The sequence below is a fragment of the Rattus norvegicus genome, chromosome 4 (genome assembly GCF_021556685.1).
Source record: "Rattus norvegicus strain SHRSP/BbbUtx chromosome 4, alternate assembly SHRSP_T2T, whole genome shotgun sequence".
NCBI lineage: Eukaryota > Metazoa > Chordata > Mammalia > Rodentia > Muridae > Rattus > Rattus norvegicus.
The window spans coordinates 38,163,903-38,180,636 of NC_141537.1; the positions used below are offsets into that span (position 1 = coordinate 38,163,903).

At 38.5% G+C, this 16,734-nt stretch overlaps 1 long non-coding RNA gene across 1 annotated transcript; it reads left to right on the top strand.

Moving 5' to 3' along the window:
- Nucleotides 1–4,113: 4,113 nt before the first annotated feature.
- LOC147994748 (uncharacterized) lies at nt 4,114–15,930 on the top strand. Its single transcript, XR_015685946.1, has 2 exons — nt 4,114–4,287; nt 14,918–15,930. It is a non-coding gene; the product is annotated as an uncharacterized LOC147994748 (long non-coding RNA).
- The last annotated feature ends 804 nt before the right edge of the window (nt 15,931–16,734 follow it).

The following is a 16,734-nucleotide window of genomic DNA, read 5'->3' on the forward strand; positions in this document are numbered from 1 at the left end:
ACCAATAGTAACTTAAGGGAAAAATTTACTTTGGCCTGTGGTTCCAGAAGCCTAGCTTATGACAATGGAGATAAAAATTATGAAAGCAGGATTCAGGAGTTAAGACTTTTCAACAATTCCCAGAAAAAAGAGAATAGGAAATGAAGCATGGCTATAGAGTATTAAACCCTAACCCCAGAAACATCCATCCTCCAGGTGGATTCCATGTCTACCACCTGCTCAAACAATGCCATCAACATGAGCCTATTGGTGACATTTCTCATTCAAATCACATTCTACCATTGCCTTTCATAGGTGTGTGGCTGTATCATAAAGAAAAACTTACATAATGTAACCTCAAAAGTCCCTATAGTTTTAACAGTCTCAACATTGCTCAAAAACCAAAATCTCTCCTAAAACACAAGAGACTGTGACTCTCTATAGAATAAAACAACACATTTCATATTTCTATTATACAATGATACAAAATAATCATTCCCATCCTAATAGAAAGAAATGGGAGCAAAACAAGAAAAGAGGCCAAAGTAAAATTGAAAGCCAGCAGGGAGAATTTTAAAACCTGTAAATTTATGTCTGCTCTCTAGTGCTTTTATTTTAAAGTATTTAGGTGACACTACCTTTCCAGGTTTGCTTCATGCATACATCTCTCTTTTGGACTGGTACCATTCCTCATATGCCACTTTCTTTGGTAGATGTTTCACATCTTTGGAATCCTCAACATTTCTGGGTCTCCATTGCATTAAATTTCCATAGCTTCATTCGATACCATGTCAAAACCTTCTAACTGGGACTCTTGCCCTTCCTCAAGTTGCCTAGCTCCAATGGTTCTCTGAAACCATGGAGACTCCAGGACCCCTTCATTCTTGCACCATTCATTCTTCCACATTGAGTACTTTGTGGAATGCATTGCCACCCTGCTTGGGATGGGCCACATTGGCAGAGATTTTCTTATGCTTTCGAGAAGCAGTAAACCCCTTAGGATATTTTTAAAAGTTGGAAGCTTAGGTAGGTGAGAATTTGATCTTAAGGTACCTCTCTTTTCTTCACAGTTCAATGCAGACATCTCCTTAACAATTACAGCCTTCCAGTTACCACAGGTCTTAGCTATAACATCTAGCTCCCTAGTGCTCTCCCCACCCCAATCTGTGCAGTTTGTTTTGTTTTGTTTTGGTTTGGTTCTACTTGCACTGTTTTCATTGTAAACCTCTTAAGAGTAATCAGTAATAACCGTTTCACAGATTCAATGTTATGTTGTCTTAAAATTTTCTCTACCAAACAAACATGTTCATTACTTTTCATTTAGCCACAAGCAATTTCTTCATAAACAGACAGAAAATATATGTCTTTAATACCTTTGGCACTATTTCACCAGCAGACATATCTTGCCTTATAGGTCATTATAATAGCATGAAGAGTCCAGCTCTGCATATTAGCATTGATTTTTTTTCTTCCCCAGTGATCTTCAAAATACCTCCTAGCACCATTAAAGCTAGCTAGCAATGGGGAAGTTTCCTATATGGTTTGAGAATGGTTTTCAATATTAAAGTAACTCTTAAAATTCCAAGTTATTGGGACTGAAGAGATGCTTTAGTATTTAGTATAAGAGGTCATTTCCAAAATGTGGTTTACTTCTATATTCATTCATTCATTTATTCATTCATTCATTCATTCATTCATCCGTCCAAGAAGGTGAAAGATACAGCACTTGATGAAGACACAACACCAATAGACTCAACCACAGTACTGACAGGAGTTTGAGGGAAGGAGATATTAGGAAATGAGCACAGAAAAGTAAGCTGTGTCAATATCAGAGAGGTGAATCACAGAGGTGTCATAGGTTAACTTTGACATTGCAATTGCAAACAGATTTTGACTTCATAATGGAGAAATACTTATTTATATACACTTAAATCACTTATAATTTATTATATCATATGCAAAATTTCATAATTTAAGGAAACATTTTTCAATTAACTAGTCAGTATAAATAAGCGTTTATGGCTGTTTTTTAGATATTAAAATCTATCATTTTTACCTCAGATGTATGCTCCCAATAGGATCAATAGAAGGTGCCATCATTTTGCTCTCAAAGCAAATACTTCAACAGGTAGGTTTTAGGTTTCATATCAACTAAAACTCAGGATGTAAATCTCTAAATATCTTTAAATACTATTACAGCTCTTAAAATACCATGTTCTAATTATGTAAATATGGAGAGTAAGATTATAATTGAACCCCCTTTCCCTGAATTAGCATGTTGATGGCAAAATATCAGCAAATAATATGAAAGTATGATGATGGCTCAATTAAGTGTATGTTTCAATGAAATTTGCCAGGAGGACATGTTCTGAGCATGTGTCAAATATACACAAATAGTGTGACCCACCACAAACACCATTTTCATGTACATGGGACCATTGTACAAAAGGAATTCAAAGCCTGCTGATTTGGTTAGTCTATTTAGTCATTATACTTCATGCCTACATCTCCTCAATTTACTATCTCTAATGTGATTACCAGAAGACCACCACTGGGGCTTGACATCTGTGTGGGTGCTGGAGATCCAAGTATGGTTCCTCATACTTGTGCAATACATACTTTTTCCCTCAACCTTAATAAAATACTGATCCCTGAATAAATTTATCATCAACCTAACAGTTGTGTTAGTTTCAGCTAAGAGGCTAAATATGTCTTCTTTCTCTTCCAAATTGAGACACATGACAAAGATGTCAATTGTGTAAACTGATGACATGGTTATTCCATGATAGGTTTTAGTGGGAGGAAGATAAAATATGGGAAGCAGGGAGAGTGGCATGAGAGAAAGTCAAGAACATAGAGAGAAAGAAGTAGACTGAACATGTCCAGCAGAATGGAATATCTACCAGGGATGGGAGAATAGCAGGGTTTTGAGATTAGAGAAAGCATAGTGAGTGAAGCAGGAGTAGAATGAAGCAGAGCAAGGCTGAGCACGCGCGCGCGCACACACACACACACACACACACAGACACACACACACACACACGCACATGCACACACGGGGAGGGGGGCGAGGGAGGGAGAGAGAAATAACAGGGAGAGATGAGGAGGGGAGATAGAGATAACAGGGAGAGAGAGCATATTAAGAGTATCAGGACTATAAGGAAAAGGAATGGAAGACCGGAGGGAAGGCTGTGAGCTGGAGGGATTTAGGGTAGAGGAGGAGGTGAGAAGGGCTGGGATGTTGGCATGGATATTCTGAAATGTGATGCAGTTACTGAGAAAGCCTGGAGGCCAACATGAACTTTGACATGCTAGTAGCACCACATGTAGCCATATGTCCCTTTAGTCAGAGATAAGTGTAGTGATTTCTTTTGGTAGATAGGAGCCAGTGTTAAAAGTTCATGAAAAATGCTGACTTTTACCTATTAGAAATTGTCCTATAGGCCAGGTTTAGCTTATTGGATTGCCTATTGTAGTTTGGGAAATTGGGTATTTTTTTTTAGACCAAACAGTATACATACTTCATTACACCATAACACCTAATATTCTGTTAACTGCATTGGTATCATAAAGCCAGATACAAAGGTTATGATCAAAAAGAATATTTTTTGAAATTATTTTTTATTATTATCTTTATCAAGAGGCACAATGTTTTATTTGTTTCTGTTTTATTGTAGCCTTTACTTCAAGATGTAGGATGAGATATTCATTCAAAATTTGGTGTTTTGTTGACTGTCAAGACAAATGACAACACACATATATTATGGGGTTTGAAAGCTTATTGCTCACATAGTCAGGTTTCATGTATGAAGTAGTCTTTTCAACTGATAGAAATGATGAGACACAAAAGAAATAGGGTCTGTGGAGATGGCTCAGTGCTTAAGAGAACTAGCTGATTTCCCAGAGTGTAGGGAGCTGTGAGGTCCCGCGCCCCGTGGATGGCACCAGTTTCCGCTCCTTGTGAAAAACAAGTCTGATTTCCACCTTCCGCTCCTTGAGAAACACAAGTCCTTATTTGGCTGTTCTTGCTTGGCCTGGTCGCTTCCGCATAGCTACAACCTATCTGCTATCCCCACATGGCTTGCTAGGATTGGCCAGCCCTAGCTATTTAAGTGTGGTGCGGGGATTCCCCAGGGTCGGAAGATTGTATTAAGGTTCCTGAGTAAAACTGCTTGAAGAAGATCTTCGCTGGTCGTGTCTTCCTTGCTGGTCTTGCTGGTCGAGGTTGGGTGCGATAAGTGGTGGCCCGTATGGGGACCCGGAGATCAGAACTTCTCACAGTCAGGGCAGCGCTGGAAAGTTCTCAAGGTAAGGTGGGACTATAAGGACCGCGGGAAATTAGCGGGTATAAAGTTTCAGGGTAGTGAGCAAGAAAGTTGGCATAGTAGCGAACCGAAAGTAAAAACAGACAGCCTTGTAGTCGATGGTCTTTTCATCCTCCTTATTTTGTGGCTGCTTGTAAACCTCCTCTTTCTTTTGGGAATTATTTTTGCCTATTGCTGTGAGGATTGTGTACAGTAACGGTGAGCTACACAATATCATGGGGAATTCACAATCACATCCAATTTTTCTGGCTCTTCAGGAGCTGTCTGAATCAAGAAAGTTGAAGATGAAAAGGAGCACCATAGAGAGGTTTCTGAGTGAATGCAATGCCCTTGCACCCTGGTTCACAGTCTCGGGTAATCATTCTGTTGCTTGCTGGGACAAGCTAGGCGAAGACTTAGACTTTGCATGGTCCCAAGGAACCTTAAAACCAGGAGTTCGCCCAGTTTGGCATCTAGTGCATAGTTGCCTGGAGGATCAGAGGTGTTGTCAGGAAGTGTTAGAAAAGGGACTTGTGACCCTTGAAATGCTCCAGGAAGAAAGATCAGAAAAGCAAGGAGGTACGAAAGAAACAGATACGGAAAGATCAGATACAGACAGAGAGATGGAGGGGATGGATACTGAGGATGAGTTACAGGAATTAATAGAACAAGTCAGTCCTTGGTTTATAGCTAGTGGCTGTTTGAATATTCTGGATTGGAAAGGGAGATTGAGAAATTTGGAAAAAATAGGCCAGGTAGGCCCCAGTAAGCAGAATTCAGAAGGATCGCAGAAATTGAAAGCATGTGCAAAGATAAAGATTTGGGGTAGTGGTGAGTAAACCTTGTCAAAAGGGGACAAGGTAATAATGGTAAAATTTTTGTATATGTATATGTGTCCTTTTAGAGTTATGTTAAAATCTAAAGAAGCAAAGTCAATTCTCATAGATGCTTTTAGTCTTTGGAACCTGACTAGAGACAGTTTACACCCTAGACAAGAGAGAGAATGGGGTTGAGAAAAACAGTCCTCCTGGACTCTCCACAGATGCTTTGGCAAAAGGAGAAAATGAGCTTAAGCCTTTTTGGAGCTCTCCTGGGAATAGAAGGAGGTGAGAGACGTCTTGCCTCCTTGCTGGCTCCTATTGGAAAAGTGCTTATTTCTGGTTCTGGGTTCTTTAGGTAGGATGTCTGGGTCCCTTTGGTTGAACACCATCTTGTTCTTTTCCTCTATGTCTATTGTCTGTCCTTGGTGCACCAAGCTGTCCATGTATGTCAATTTATGTCTGGGTTTTGCTTCTCCTTGCTTGAATGTTTTGTGTTTCATGTTTAAAAGAAAAAAATGGTTAAAACTTTAAATGCTGGTTGATTCACCCATTGATGTAGCTTTAACTCCTTTCAAGAAAGGAACAAATATACAAAAAGTTTCAATTGGCTTTTGGAGCCTGCATCTGTAGCTAGAAGCCTAAGTCCACTGAGCAAATTCCCCAGGGGGCTGGCTAAATGTTTACACTAGCGGATCCTAAAGGCACCAGGAGCTTCACAGTTTCTATGGTAATGGTACTGAATTTTTCTCTTAGAAAAATCTTTGACTGTGATTATTGGACTCAACAGGTGACAAGGTGTTTCTCTTAAAACTACAGCTAGAAAAAGTAAAAATAGTGATTGATTTAAATATTGAAGAGATGTGTAGCTACTTCATTTTTGTTTCTGATTGGTTTTAAATGTATAATATGCTCTACATGTCTTGGTTAAAGGTTATTGGCTTTTAAGTTATTGGGTATAGTTAAAAGTTTATAACATTGGTAACATAAAGTTGGCTTAAACCTCATAATAGATAGAGTAATTTTAGACAACACATGGCATGAGCCAACCCAAGGAAACAGGTCTAAATTGGAATAATATTTTAATATAATTCTTATCCTAGAAACCAGACATAAAAATTTAGGGCAATGTCTCTTTGTTGAGGAATTAGAGCCTACACCATCGTCCATTCATACGCAAGAATTGGCAGTCAAACTTTAAAGCATGAGGAATGGACTTGGTGTTTTAGAGAGACTGGATTTTGGAGAACAGATGGTTTGTTGGAGGATGAGTTTTGTTTTCCAAAGTTATGGTTGTGCTCTGGTGTTAAAGGGAAGCTTAAAGATTGTGGTTAAAGATTGCCAGTGTTACACTGGCTACAGTTTACAGTTTGATCACAGACAGGCTCAAGATTCTAACTCGCACATATTTGTAATTAAAAAAAATTTAAACAGTTGAAGAGTGTTACAAGATTTACAAATGGATGATGATGACCTTTCTGCTGCTGACCAACATCAATGTCGGGCGGGCACGTTGAAAGGTTATATGAAATGGAAAGATGTGATCACTAGCTTATGGCATGGGCCAGATCCTGTGTTGGCGTGGGCAAGAGGGTCTGTTTGTGTGCTTCCTCAGGACCGGAAGATCTGTTGTGGGTTCCTGAAAGATTGACCAGGAGGTGAAACAAGAATGAAGATCCTGCTGTTGCTGACACTTCTCAGTGTGACCCAAGTGCTGGTCCAAACGGAGCCCCGGTGGGGGATACTATCGGTGTTCTTGAGACCCATGCCGATACGTCATGACCATTAAGCCCACTCCTTTAATTTGTCTAAACAGTTGTTAAGTTATCTTCTGGGTAATTGGACTGGAGAATCCGATTTCTTGATGGATCAACTACGTGTAGCCATTGTGACCGTGAACTCCGTGCGGATGCTGGACTGGCTATGGGATTGTCATCTTGGATTGTTGCTGCTATGAATCATCTGAGGGAGTGGGCGGGTATGGGAGCCCTAGCTGGACTATTGCTGCTGGTCTCCCTAGTGAGCCTGTGGTGTTTGTGCAGGATGAGGTTTGTACAGAGGCGGTATGCGGCCATGGTCGTGCAGGCATTTGCAGTCATTGAGGCAGGACAGTCCCCCCCAGGCGTGGCTAACAGTCATATAGGATATATAGCCACCCTTACTCTACTGGACCCTGTTTCCCCTGGCATATTTCATCGTCCCTGAGCATATCGAGTAACCCTACTCAGTGACAGGCAACTTCCCTTCTCATCTAAGACATGGAGCCTTGAGGACGACAAGGTAATCCTACGACAGGTACACGAAGGGACGATCCTAAGACAGGGGGGTCGCCGCGCTCAGTATATGCCAATGTCGTCTGGGTGCCAATAAAAAAAAGGGGGAACTGTAGGGAGCTGCGAGGTCCCGCACCCCAGGGATGGCGCCGGTTTCTGCTCCTTGTGAAAAACAAGTCCAGTTTCCACCTTCTGCTCCTTGAGAAAAACAAGTCCTTATTTGGCTGTTCCTGCTTGGCCTGTCGCTTCTGCATAGATACAACCTAGTTGCTATCCCCACGTAGCTTGCTAGGATTGGCCAGCACTAGCTATTTAAGTGCGGGGATTCCCCGGGGTCAGAAGATTGTATCAAGGTTCCTGAGTAAAACTGCTTGAAGAAGATCTTCACTGGTTGTGTCTTCCTTGCTGGTCAAGGTTGGGCGCGACACCAGAGGACAGAGTTTATACTTTGTACCTATGCCTTATGACCTATAAGTCCAGCTCCAAAAGAGCTGATGGCTTTTTCCTTTCCTCAGCAGAGACACTCACTCATGAATGTATATACACCTCACACACATAAGTGTACTTAAAAATAAAACAGGGATAAAGATGGAGGGAGGGATTGAGAGAGACAGAGGAAAAGACAGACAGAAGGAGAGAGACACAGACAAACAGAGAGGGAGGGAGAGAGACAGAGATAGACCCAGACCCAGACACACACAGACACACAGAGAGAAAGAGGGGGGAGGGGGAGGAGGAGAGGGAGAGGGAAGGGGAGAGGGAGAGGGAGAAAGAGAGGGAGGAAGAGGAGAAGGAGGAGGAGGAGAAGGAGAGAAAAGAAAAATAGGTTATTTTCATGGTGAGTAAGGCTGTTTCTCTTGTTCCTCATGTAGAGAGTGATCCTAATGTACTTGCCCAGGAAGAGAGACCCCAGGATACTTGAGCAGTTTATATAAATGCTGAACAAGACAGGAGGAATGAAGAGTAGAGCTTAAACTTGTAAGTGGACAAACAAAAATCAAGTAAAATTTTTATGGCAGTTGTACACACAGAAAATTCTAAGTAATTTCTTAGAACTGATTAAAATGAGCACAAAGAACTGATTAAAAAGAGAAAACTAATAAAAAGAAAAAAGATCCACATAAATATCAAAAGTCTCATGAAAGGTTTAGGCACCTGATCGAAGATGAATGAATAATTTATTCTCTACTTTCTTACATTATGTTTTATTTCCCTAATTTTTCAAGAGAACTCATATTGGCTATATGAAATAAAAATTTAATAAAATAGAAAATAAAAATTTGAAATTCAGAGATGAAATATGGAGTTTAGAGTTTGAGCTCTCAATCATGGTTTTCAAAAGGAGTACATACTGTTGTTTTCCTTTTTATATTAAGATGTCATGTTTAAAACCAAGGAAACTTTCAAAATGAGACTATGAAACTCTCAGATAATATTCTTTCTTTACATATTATATATTCATATGTATCACATATTTATATGTAGTATGAATATATGGTATAATAACATTAATAAAATAGTGATAATAAATATCAAACTATCAGATTTTCTTCCTCATGCCTAAAGCATCTTTTGGAATATGATACATAATGTTTAAATAAGTATTTTTAGCTGGCTTAAGAAAATGATAAATAATTGAGAAAAAGCTTTATATTTAAGCATTCTAAATCTAATATCTACTCTACCCAGAAAAAATCTATTGAGAGCATGTTTTAGTTCATTTCACACTGTATTAATTGTGTAACACACTGTAACCACTACCTTTCACCAACTACAATTTTTCTTCTAATGAAAAGTGATGAATTTATCAAGAAATTATTAGATCTGGTTGATCTAAACATGAGCAAATGGTTGATGGGAACTGATTCTTAATGAATATTTAATTTCTGTAACCCCACCCTCCTTCAATTTTCTAATTACATTATACGCTTCAATTAAGTTTAATAAAGAACATAAAACATCTCTGACCACTAATGGCATTTGCTTTTTACTCTCCCAGAATGTGAAAGCAAATATTTATTGAGTTTCATTTTCTCCAATTTATTTTATTTTTTTTTTATTTTTCTCCCTGCCAAATGTCTCTCCAAACAATTGAATATATCCTCTTTTTTATCATTGTCTATATAAACCATTATATTGAAAACCCATGTCTGCTTTTTTCCTTTCTAAACTTCAAGTTTCCTACTAAATCTGCATCAGGAAAGTTATAATAATTACATTATTGGGATGTGTTCTGGCTATTTCTCAGCTTTACCTTCCCCATGCCAAAAGTGTCAAATCTGCATAATTTTCATCTAAGAATACTATACAATGATCTATATTTTAAAATTCATCCACCGTAAATCAATTTATCATTTTTATATTTCATGTTTACAAAGAGACCCCAAAGAACATTTAAAGAATGTTTAATGTAAAAGACAAAGTGCCATCATAACTGTATCTCATTTTTCTTGCCTTTTAGTGAGCACCAGCAGCATACAATATCATAAACAATAAGAACAGCAAAACAATACTGAAACAACAACCCCAGAAAATTCCAGGTGTCACCCCTGAACCAGTTATAGAAAGATGTAGCACAGCTGCTCTCTGGCTGCTTGGCTCTGTATCCGAGCTATTATTTAGCAATATTAAGACTTTATTTGTTCCATGACATTTCTATGCATACTTCTCTCTTTTTTTCAGTTGGATATTTTATGTATTTACATGTCAAATGTTATTCCCTTTTTCTGTTCCCTCCTCTCTATCCCTCTTTCCTTGCTTCTATGAAGATGATGCCCTTCCCACCCACCAACTCTCACTGCACCACTGGCATTCCCCTACTCTGAGGCAAATGAGCCTTCACAGGACCAATGGCTTCTCTTCCTATTGATGACTGACAATGCCATCTTCTGCTATATATGCAGTTGGAACCATGAGTTTCTCCATGTATACTCGTTGGTTGGTGGTTTAGTTCCTGGGAGCTCTGAGGTGTCTGGTTTGTTGATATTAATGTTCTTTCTATGGGGTTACAAACATCTTCAGCCCTTTCACTCCTTTCTCTAACTCCTCCAGTGCTTAGACCTATAGTTAACTGCAAGCATCCTCCTCTGTATTTGTCAGGCTCTGGCAAAGCCTCTCAGGATATTCAATCAGCCTCATGTCAGCACTTCTTGCTGGGTTTTGTGGCTGCATGTGGAATAAATCCCCAGGTGGGGCAGTCTCTAACTGACCTTTCCTTCTGCCTCTGCTCCACTCTTTGTCTCTGTATTTTCTTTAGACAGGAGCAATTCTGGGTTAAAATATTGAAAAGCATGGAGGCCTTGCCTAACCTCTGGATATGGTCTCACAGGTTCTTCCATTCCTTTGTAGGACATTTCAGCTAATCTCATCCCTGTTGGGTCCTGGGACCCTCTTGCTTTCCTGGCACGTGGGACATGTGGGTCACTACCCACAGTTCCCCATGCACCATTGTTACACACCTCTATTCAAATTTGTAATCCTCTGTATATCATTCCCTCTCCTCCCATACCTGATCCTGCACCCCTTTCCCACCTCCCAGTCCTCTTTCCTTCCAAGTCCCTCCCGTGCTCTACCTCTTGTGAGTATTTTGTTCCTCTTTCTAAGAAGGACTGAAGTATCCACATTTTAGTCTTCCTGCTTCTTGAGCTTCATATGATCTGTGAATTGTGTCTTGGATATTCTGAACTTTTGGGCTAATATCCATTTATCAGTGAGTGCATGTGTGTGTGTGTGTGTGTGTGTGTGTGTGTGTGTGTGTGTGTGTTTTATTGGATTTTTTTTCTTTTGTGACTGGGTGCTATTTTCTAGTTCCATTCATTTGTCTAAGAATTTGATGAAGTCATTGTTTTTAATAGCCGAGTAGTAGTCCACTATGTAAATGTACCACAATTTCTGTGTCCATTCTTCTGTTGAAGGACATCTGGGTTTTTTCCAACTTTTGGCTATTATAAATAAGGCTGCTATGAACATAGTGGAGCATGTGTCTTTGTTGTATATTGGAGCATCTTTTGGGTATATGCCCAGGAATGATATAGCTGGGTCCTCAGGTAGTGCAATGTGTAAGTTTCTGAGGAACTGCCAAACTGATTTCCACAGAGGTTGCAATCCCACCAACAATGGGGGAGTGTTCCTCTTTCCAGCACCTGCCATCACCCGAGTTTTTGGTCTTAACCATCTGACTGGTGTGAGGTGGAATCTCACGGTTATTTTGATTTGCATATCCCTTAAATAAAAAGTCAATTTTATTTGATATGAGAATGGCTACTCCAGTTTTTTTCTTGGGACCATTTGCTTGGAAAATTGCTTTCTAGCCTTTTACTCTCAGGTAGTGTCTTTGTCAGTGCAGTGCATTTCCTGTATGCAGGAAAATGCTGTGTCCTCTTAACATATCTAGTATATTAATCTATGCCTTTTTTATTGGGAAACCGTGTCCATGGATGTTAAGAGACATTAAGGAATAGTATTTGTTGTTTCTTGTTATTTTTGTTGTGAGAGATGGAATTATGTTTGTGTGTCTCTCTTCTTTTGGTTTCATTACAAGGAGATTACTTTCTTACTTTTTCTAAGGTGTAGTTTCCCTCCTTGTGTTGGAGTTTTCCATCTATTAGCCTTTGTAGGGCTGGATTTGCAGAAAGATATTGTGTAAATTTGGTTTTGTCATGGAATATCTTGGTTTCTATGTTAATTCAGAGTTTTGCTGGATATAATAGCCTGGGCTGGCATTTGTGTTCTCTTAGGGTCTGTATGACATCTGCCCAAGAGCTTTCTGCCCAAGGCTTTCACAGTCTCTTTTAAGAAATACTGTGTAAATCTGATGGGTCTGCCCTTATATGTTATGTGACCTTTTTCGCTTACTGCTTTTAATATTCTTTCTTTGTTTTGTGCATTTGGTGTTTTAACTATTATGTGATGGGAGGCATTTCTTTTCTGATCCAATCTATTTAGAGTTCTGTAGGTTTCTTTTATGTTTATGGGCATCTCTTTCTTTAGGCTAGGGAAGTTTTCTTCTATAATTTTGTTGAATATATTTCCTGGTCCTTTAAGTTGGGAGTCGTCACTCTCTTCTATAACTATTATTCTTGGATTTGATCTTCTCATTGTGTCCTGGATTTTCTGTATGTTTTGGGTTAGGAGCTTTATGCATTTTCATTTTCTTTTTCTGTTGTGTCAATGTTTTCTATGGCATCTTCTGCCCCTGGTATTCTCTCTTTGATCTCTTCTATTCTTTTTGTGAGGCTTGTATCTATGTCTTCTAATCTTTTTCCTATGTTTTCTACCTCCAGGCTTGTTACCCTTTGTGATTTCTTTATTGTTTCTATTCTATTTTTAGATCCTGAACGGTTTTATTCAATTCCTTTACCTGTTTGGTTGTGTTTTCCTGTAATTCTTTAACTCTTTATGGTGTATGTGTGTGTGTGTGTGTTTATGTGTGTTTCCTTTTGGCGGGCTTCTATTTGTTTACCTGTGCTCTCCTGCATTTCTTTGAAGGAGTTATTTATGTCCTTCTTAAAGTTCTCTATCACCATCATGAGATGTGATTTTAAATCAAAATCTTGCTTTTCAGGTATGTTGGGGTATGTAGGACTTGCTTTGGTAAGAGAACTATTTTGTGATGATGCAAAGGAGCCTTGGTTTTTGTTGCTTAGGTTCTTGAACTTGCCTCTCAGTATTTCATTATCGCTGCTGTTAGCTGGTCGTGCTGTCTCTGACTGGTGGTTGTCCCTTCTGTGGGCCTGTGAGCCTCTGGTCTTAGGAATGAGAGCTCTTCTGGGAGATCAGCTCTCTCTAGGTGAGATTTGAGTATGGAGGGCTATGGAAAAGCTGTTGCTATAAAATTATAAAAAAATGATGCTGTCTTTTACCCCGCACTAGGTCTGGGACTGCAGTGCCCCCAAGATATCTGCTAGATATCTTCATCTCAGTCAGCAAAGCCTCTCACCGGTTTTGTTCTATCCCATATCACACTGCTGATGGCTTCTCTCTAAGCCCGGCAACAACCTCTCTACCCATCTACTTCCCAAGGCAGGTTGCCATCATACCAGAAATATACATCCTAATTCCGTGGTGGCCTAGTGTCTTCAGCCACCACATACTCTCTTGAACTTATATCGATACATGAAAGGACACACAACACAATAACCTCTGATCCAATTGATAATACATAATTTGCTCATTTAGACACACAAAACCCTGTACACACCCGTCCCTTAAGAATATTCATAACAACCTGTAAAGTTACAGAGATGAATCTTAACATCTGTCTCCATGTTCTCCAGGCTGCTTTTCTCCCTCTTACCCCAGTCTCCTCCTTTCTCTAAAACTTTTCTCCCACCTATCCTTCCTTCTCGTCCAATGACAGGCCTCATTCTATCTAATACCTGCCTTCACCAGTACAACATCATCCTATAGACAGCTTTGGTTCTGGATGCAGATTTAAACAGGAAGAATCCTGTCTCTTGCTGTTCTGCCATTCCTGTGTCCTGTCTGCTTTTGGTGGGTCTCTCTTTGGACAGTTATTAGAGTGAAAGTGGGATCTTACCTCTAAGATTAGGACTGAGAGCACCCCTGGGTGACCACCTCTCTCCAGGCAGGATTTATGTTCGGAGGGCTGTGAGACAGCTTTAGCTCTGGGCACAGATGGAGACTGGAAGCACTATGGATTCTTCTAATTCTCCCATAATAGTGTTTTAGACTTTGTCTAAATTTTGAGTTTTGTTTGGCTGTTAGTATCTGCCATTTATTTCATGATGCAATTTATTAAGATGTTGTAAAGAAATTAAAATGAAGGTATGTATTCTTAATTCCTCCCAAAGACATACTATTTAAAACCTGCCATGTTTTTTTACATAACTTTTTGTGCTTATGTGCATATAAGTTAACATGGTGCTAGTGGCTGTCAACTTTCCTTATGTTGTAGCCTTTTAATACAGTTCCTCATGTTATGGTGACCCTAAACCATAAAATTATTTTTGTTGCTACTTCATAACTGTAATTTTCCTTCTATTACAAATAGTAATGTGAATTTCTGATGTACAAGATATCTGTTATGCCACCCCTGTGAAAAGTTCACTCAACTCCCAAAAGTGTAATGCCCCACAGATGCAGAACTACCAAACTAGGCCAATTTTTGTAAACTTCTCTCATTAAATATATTTGTGAAAATTTTCTATTTAATTAAATGTTCTGTAAAAATTGTTTTCAGTGGTACAGATTAATCACTTTATTTCACTTGTTTTTGGATACATGGATTCATGTCAACATTGTAAGTTATCTTTTCATAGAATTTTCTATTACTTAAATTGATACTGATAACAAACTGTCTTCGTTTTAATAATATCTCGATATGGACCACCTTTGAAAAAAATGTTGCATTTCATATCAAAGCATCCAATAATTATTTAAGGTAATAATTACTTAAGGCAATTTACATGTTTAGGCTTGGAGTTTAGAATATTTGCAATGCTATATAAGAGAATTTATCAATTTTCATGATATATTTGATCAATAATCACCCATTTTATTATTTTACTTCTGTCTTCCTTAGGGTTTCTATTGCTGTGAAGAGACAACATGACCAAGACCAATCTTATAATGGACATGTAATTGGGGTTGTCATCGTGGTGAGAAACATGGCAGCATCCAGGAAGGCACGGTGCTGGAGGAACTGAGAGTTGTTCATTATCTTTTTCTGGGGACAAACAAATCACTACTGTCTTTTAGGCAGCTAGGAGGGGGGTCTCAAGGTCCACCCACAAAGTGACACACTTTCTCCAAGGCCCCACCTACTCCAACAAGGCTACACATCCTGAACGTGCAACTTCCTGAGCTAAGCATATTCAATCCACCATACCTTCCTCATAAAACAATCTTCCTAAATTATGTACTACATGAGATATTTTTGGTTTATTTTGAACAATGTAATAGGCTTTGAAAACCTATGTTGATACAAACAAGGTTGAGCATGTAAAAGGAACTTTAACAAATAGTCAAATTATAGTTGATATAACGGGAAAAGGTAGCATTTTCATTGTATCCTTTCTAATTTTAGATGCTATCTTCCCATATCATGAGAAACAAAGCCTATAATCATCACACACACACACACACACACACACACACACACACACACACACAAGCTTAGAGTTTTGCTTAAGATCTGTGTTTCAAAACTTTCTGTGAATTTGTAAATTTTTTTCACATATATGTATGTATTCCAGAAAAATCATACAAACCTGACTCCTTATATCATAGAGGCCAAAAGAACTGAATTGATATTCAGTTAAGTCATCATAGCCCAGAATCAAGGTTAAATATGCACATACTATCATCACAACTCAGATATCAGTGCACAGGATCACTTGATAGTTACATGTCATGTGCTAGACTCTTTATGATATCATTATATACATTGTCTGCTTGGAACATCTTATAGTAAAAACAAAATTGTGTGCAAATTTGTAATGTGTTACACTTTTATTAATCTCACTCAGATTTTAGCCCATTGAAGCATTCATGTAATTTGTATTTATAAGAGTAAAAATATTTTTCATTGATTTACATTTTGTTAATTCTTTTAAAAACTTTTATTATTTTAAATTATGTGTATTTTTATGCAGGTATAAGAGCACATACATGTACATGCATATGACTACAGAAGTCAGAGGTGCTAGTTGTGCAGGCAAATGTGAGTCATATGATATGTATTTTAGGAACCAAAGTTTGGTCCTGGAAGATCAGAACTATCTGTTAATCACGTAGGTATCTCCCCAGTATCTTACATTTTGGCTACTCTAAAAAATGTTCCCCTAGTCCTCTTCTGAAGTTATCCTAAGTATGCTCTTTTCAATGGCTGAGCTCACTCAACTGCTACCCTAGGTGATTAGCCAGGTCTTGGCAAGGAGTTCTGATCATTATCATTTTATAATTAAACAGTTATTAAGTGAGAAACTGGACATCCTTTATTGAAACTTGTTTTTTAATTGATTCTGACTACTAGAAATTGGCCCGCCACTAGGCTGAACTCTTGGAAAGAGTATATTACAAGAATATGAAGCAACACCCATGTGAAAGTTGGTTCATTACTAAGGCTTCCCTTTTCCAGAGAAAGAGTTAATCCTGATTATATACCACAAAGGAGTATAAATAAGGTTGATACATGTATGTCCTTGGTTATAAAAATCCTGAGGAAAATAGTTACATTATTCTTTCCTACACCATCGAAACAACTTTTAGTACATTTGATAAAGGTATGACACAAATTCCAGACACAGAGATTATCTAAATTCAGTAAATAAAATACAGAGAACATTGATAATTTGTTTTACTGCAAATGGAACAATTTATATTCAAGCCAAAAATAAA